This window comes from Mesoplodon bidens (assembly GCF_964165515.1).
Source record: "Mesoplodon bidens genome assembly, chromosome: 13".
In the NCBI taxonomy this organism is placed as follows: domain Eukaryota; kingdom Metazoa; phylum Chordata; class Mammalia; order Artiodactyla; family Ziphiidae; genus Mesoplodon; species Mesoplodon bidens.
The window spans coordinates 9,355,725-9,361,724 of NC_138169.1; positions in this window are offsets into that span (position 1 = coordinate 9,355,725).

Consider the following 6,000-nt stretch of genomic DNA (forward strand, 5'->3'; position numbering starts at 1 on the left):
TCCAACTCCCCAGTCACGTTTTGTTATTACAACAGTCCCATTCTGGTCCCTAAGGAGTAGTAGTCTGGTCCATTCTAAACTTCCACTTTACATTTTATTAGAAACTCCCTTCCCGCCCCCAGGGCCAGCTACACTGAGGAGAGGAATGTGGACTGTTCTTCCCAGCCCTCCCCTGCGTTCACTCCCTGAGGGCTGGGGAAGGGAAGAGAGTGAGGGAACAGGTTCAGGTATTCCTTCACCTAACTCCCACCTCAAAGCTGCAATCCTCTTTCTGTTGGTTTTAACAACTAGTCCTGCCTGTAGTTTTAAGCTTAGTACAGACAGCCGGTGATCTCAACAGGCCCTAGCAAGGAAAGGCTCAAACACTGCCCCCGGCCTGACCTTCTGGCTGACCCCTGCTGGAGGCACCAATCATTATTCTCCCCATGCGCTTCATCGTTGACCTACACTGCAGTGTTCCCAGGAAAGCCTGAAGCTGCCAACCTTACCTATGCCCTGGAGGCTGGGGCCACCAGCAGGGACCTATTTCCATACTGTGTGTGTGGGTGGGGGGGGTATGCGGGCCTCTCACTGTTGTGGCCTCTCCTGTTGTGCAGCACAGGCTCCGGACCGCAGGCTCAGCGGCCATGGCTCACGGGCCCAGCCGCTCCGCGGCATGTGGGATCTTCCCGGACTGGGGCACGAACCCGTGTCTCCTGCATCGGCAGGCGGACTCTCAACCACTGCACCACCAGGGAAGCCCTATTTCCATACTTTTTTAGGAATCAGGATCCTGAGGGAGCTGGTCAGGAAGTCTGGAGAATTTGGTAATGTTCTCAGTACTGCTATCTTCACTGGAATCCCCTGTGCTACTTAGTCTTCTCAGTGGACAGGAAAACATCTCAGTTGTGTTAACATCTTTAGCAGAGAGTCTGGCACAGCAGGTGCTTTACATTCCATTATGTAATTATGCAACAGCATAAATTAACAAATGAGTACTGAGCATAATACAGTAAGGGTGCCCACCATCACTGCTTCTCTTCAGCACTGTACTGAAGATCCCAGCTAATGCAATAGGACAAGCAACATGAGGTACAAAGATTGAAAAGAGAAAAGCTAATATTTGCAATCAATGTGATTGTCTACCTAGAAAATCCAAGGGACTCAACAGACTGGCACTGGATACCAACTGTGGGGCAGGCCTTTACTAGATACTTAATATGAGAGGAAGGAGCACCTCTGTTCTCAGAGAGCTCCTACTTTAGTAGTTGAGGAGGTGAGGTGAACAGTCCTTACGGCAGAGTCACCTGCGGTCCACAGAAAGAATCCAAGAGGTCCATAAACTTGGATGGGAAAAAAATTACATCTTAATTTGCATTAACCTCTAACTTAAATTTAGTACTTCCTTCAGTTATGAATGTAGGTAACAAACCACAGTTGTATTAGCAGCACCCATGATTTTGTAGTCAGTCAAAATCACAGATGTTTCCATGTTACAATATAGTATTTATAGATATCTCAAAATATAACTTACACTCACTACTTCAAAATTACAGTAGTTATTAAACTAGTTCTTAGTTCTTATAGTTTAATGTGTTAACAAAGAATTTCATATATTACTTTATCACAATTAGAAAAATAACTGCATTTCAAGATAACTGGGGTCCTTTGTAAAATGATGCGTTTTCTTTTATGCATTTGAAAACATTACCGAGAGGAGGACCCATGTTACAAAAGAGATTAGAAACTCCCACTTTTTTTTTTTGGCAGTACGCGGGCCTCTCACTGTTGTGGCCTCTCTCGTTGCGGAGCACAGGCTCCAGACGCACAGGCTCAGCGGCCATGGCTCACAGGCCTAGCCGCTTTGCGGCATGTGGGATCTTCCCAGACCGGGGCACGAACCCATGTCGCCTGCATCGGCAGGCGGACTCTCAACCACTGCGCCACCAGGGAAGCCCGAAACTCCTACTTTAAATGAAGGCCTTGTTTTCTGTTTTGGGCGATGCTGACACAGTTCTCTTTCACAAGGGAGTCCCTGCCGCACCCCCCATCCTTCACATTTCTTATCAAGCAGTAAGCCCAGCTTGCTCAAGTATGTGTCAGTCATTGTCCCAGGAGCTTTCTGGGTGTCCTGCCTTTTAATGTTCATGGACCATTTTGGGAAGCTCTAAGCTTTGGGTCTAGGCTGCTTGTGCCCCTGAAGAGCCAAGACAGTGACAGTTCTAGTTTTACCCAGTAGGAAGAGAGGGCTATCTCTGCTGGTTTTGGTTCCTTCAAGACAGTGTTTCAGCTGTTGCAGTTGACCACTTCCCTTCCTTGGGGAAAAGCCAGGCTCCAGGAGGATGTACAAAAATGGAAAGGAGAGAGAAGTCGATGCGATCTCAGCCAGGGCCGGGGGCAAGAGATGTGTGGATTTCCCAGAGTTACATCTACTGCCTGGGTCAAGAGATCCCTTTTCCAGCAGGTATGATTCATCTATACCAGTGACAGCCACACAAGGATACCTATGTATGATAGGTGTGGGTACCTACATAAGATAATGTAGCTACATTAAAAGGTCATGACTATCTCTGACCCCTATGTAACATTTTAACCATTAGAAAGTGTACAGTCAGTGGCATTTAGTATATTTATAATGTTGTGCAAGCTTCACCACTATTCAATTTAAGAACTTTTCCATCATCTCAAAAAGAAACCCTGTACCCATTAAGCAGTTACTCCAATTCCTGCCTACCTCCAGCCCTAAAGTACCCACTGATCTGCTTTCTGTCTCTATGGATTTGCCTATTTCAGACATTTCATATAAATGGAATCATATAATATGTGGTCTTTTGTGTCTGGCTTATTTCACTCAGCATGTTTTTGAGGTTCATCCATGTTGTAGCATGTGTCACTACTTCCTTCCTTTTTATGGCTGACTATTCCACTGTATGGACAGACCACACTTTGTTTACCCTTTCATCCACTGACATAGTTTGATTTTACAAAGGTAACTCTGCTTGCTGGGTGGGGACTGGATTATAGAGAAGGCAAAAAAAGGAAGTAGAGGTAAGAGATAATGATGGCTTGAACTAGAATGTTGAGAAGAGGGAAGGAAAAAGGGCATGGGTTCGGGATCCATTTGGGATATATTGAACAGATGAGAAACTGAGGGATTGGACATGGAGGGTGAAGAAGAGGCTGGAGCCCCTGAGTGCACAGTGGTGCCATCACTGAGATGGAGAAGGCTGGCAGGGGAACAGGTAGAGGAACGTCCTAGTTGGTTTTGATAATGTTTGGTTTGAATTGTTAAAGTGGCAGTGTCATGAGGGCAGTAGGATTTGAGTCAGAGATTTAGGGTGTGATTTTGTGATAGAAAAACTATATATTCCGATTTTTGTCTCTGGGCTCCTGGCCAGAGCTCCTAAAACTCTTGTAATTTCCTAAGTGATGAGAGTAATAGGAGCATCTTTTCTTTAAAAAAAATTTTTTTTTCTTCTTGGCCACACTGTGTGGCACATGGAACTTCCCCGACCAGGGATTCAACCCGTGCCCCCTGCAGTGGAAGCGCGGAGTCAACCACTGGATCACCAGGGAAGTCCCAGGAGCATCTTTTATTTGGTTTTGTCCCCAGCTCATGAGATGCTCTAGTAATTAAGGTTAAAGGAGCACCTCTTGGGCTTCCCTGGTGGCACAGTGGTTGGGAGTCCGCCTGCCGGTGCAGGGGACACGGGTTCGTGCCCCGGTCCGGGAAGATCCCATATGCCGCGGAACGGCTGGGCCCATGAGCCGTGGCCGTTGAGCCTGCGCGTCCGGAGACTGTGCTCCGCAGCGGGAGAGGCCACAACGATGAGAGGCCTGCGTACCGCAAAAAAAAAAAAAAAAAAAAAAGGAGCATCTCTTGCTATTCAAAATGAGCCCCTTTGAACCACACCTGAGTTTATATTAATGAAGTGACTTTGGAAAGCCCCCAAGGATGGGGGGCTGGTTGCCAGGGGAACCAACTAAGGGGTTAGACGGTTGGAACTTTTAGTCCCCCACCTCTCCTGGGGAGGGGAGAGGGGCTGGAGGCTGAGTTAATCACTGGCAAGGAAGGATGGCATCACCCAGATTGGTCTAGATACTGGCAAGGAGACCAATGATTTAGTCAATTACACCCTACCTAATGAAGCCTCAGTTAAAAATCCTAACTGAAGAGGTTCGAAGAGCTCCAAGGTTGGTGAACCTGTGGAGGTGCTGGGAGGGTGGTGTGCCTGGAGAGGGCATGGAAGCTGTGTGTTCCATCATCCAATACCTTGCCCTATGCATCTCTGCCACCTGGCTGTTCCTGAGTTGTATCCATTTATGGTAAACCCTAATTTGGAGTAAACCATTTTCTAGAGTCCTATGAGCCATTCCAGCAAATAATTGATTGAGGAGGGGACCAGAGGAACCTCTGATTTATAGGTGCTCAATAAGAAGCACAGGTGACAACCTGGACTTGCAACTGTCGCCTGAAGGGTGGAGGGCGAGAGAGGGGAAGGCGTATGGGGCTGGGCCCTTAACCTGTGGGGTCTGTGCTAACTCCAGGCAGTTAGTGTCAGAATTGCTTGGTGTGCAAACCCCACACATTTGTTGAAATGAAAGTACTGAGCAGAGAGAAAAACATGGAGTTTTCCTTTTAGGAGGTCATGGGCACACAGCTGGTGTTGAAAACCATGGACCAGGCTGAGATTTCCCCTCCCGAGTGTAGACAAAGTGGCCCAGGACTGAGCTAGAGATGGATCAGGTGAGGAAGAGGCTGCAAGGGAGACAGAGTAACCGGGAGGTGGAAGGAAAAACCCAGAGCATGCAGGGTCCTGGGGACCAAGAGGAGAGTATGTGGAGGACGGAAGAGTGAATGGTGTCAGATGCAGAGAGGGGTGGGCTGAAGAGTGCAGAGAGGGAGGGAAGTGGAGGGAGGGCACAGAAACCACTCAAGGAAGAATGAGCGCCCATGAAACGGAGCAGAGAAACAGGGCAGAAGTGGGAGGGCTGGTAGGGCCCACGCCGGAGTCCCCCTGGCCTAGCACGGAACTTGGAATGTAGGAAGCTGCGTTTATTCAGCTCTTACTGTATGTCAGGCAAAGATGTGCTAAGCATCTTCACAGAGAAGACTGTGAGTTACAAGGCCACACAGCTGGTAAGAGGCAGAGGTGGAGCACGAACCGTGCCCCAAACACAGGATTCTCAGTGGACTTCTCCACCTGTGCCAGGAGCAGTGGGTGCCAGCGTTCAGGGGTCAGGTTCTCCAGTTCTCTGGAACCTTTCCTGTCGAAGTGGGTGAGACTCTTACACTGGGAAGAAGAGGACAGAAGGAACTATAAATACTTTCTGACTCTCACTGTGGTGAGCAGAACCTCAAATTAAAAGATTTAGCAGCATCGCTTTGTTCCACCTGCTGGTTACTCATGGAAACTACTCTCGCCCATGTGGTTCGGTCCTCCTGACCAGCTGGAGAAGGTCCAACCAGATGGATGGGTCCCATGTTAGTCTGCAGGTAGACTGACTCCCCAACTTCTCTCCACCCAGGAGATCAGTCTAGACCAATCTGGGTGATGCCATCCCTCCTTGCCAGTATCTGTTTCAGGAAAGGGCATATGACCCAATGCTCTGGCCAGTGAGACCTGAGGGGAAGCTTGCTCTTTCCAGGAGCATCGCAGGAGCCTGCTGCCTTTCTCCTTCCTCTGGTCCAGGTCTGGACCTAATGCCTGGAGTGCACTCCTGCTCCCTGCTTGAGGAGGGCAGTGCGAGGGGCAGAAAGCACCCAGGCCCCTGATGACGCTGCCGAGTCACCAATCTACTCAGCCCACAGCCACCTGCATAATTCTGCTTTTGAGAGATGACACATTTCACTATTGTTTGGGTGAGGATTTCTGTTACTTATTGCCAAGAACATCCAGCGCTTGTCCACACTTGGACACTTGCTGGGTTTGGGCTGCTGCTTAGCACCCATTCCTGTTCAGGGAACTGACTCACCTGTTGGGTACAGTCTGATGGAACTGTTCAAGGTGTCCCCCTCTT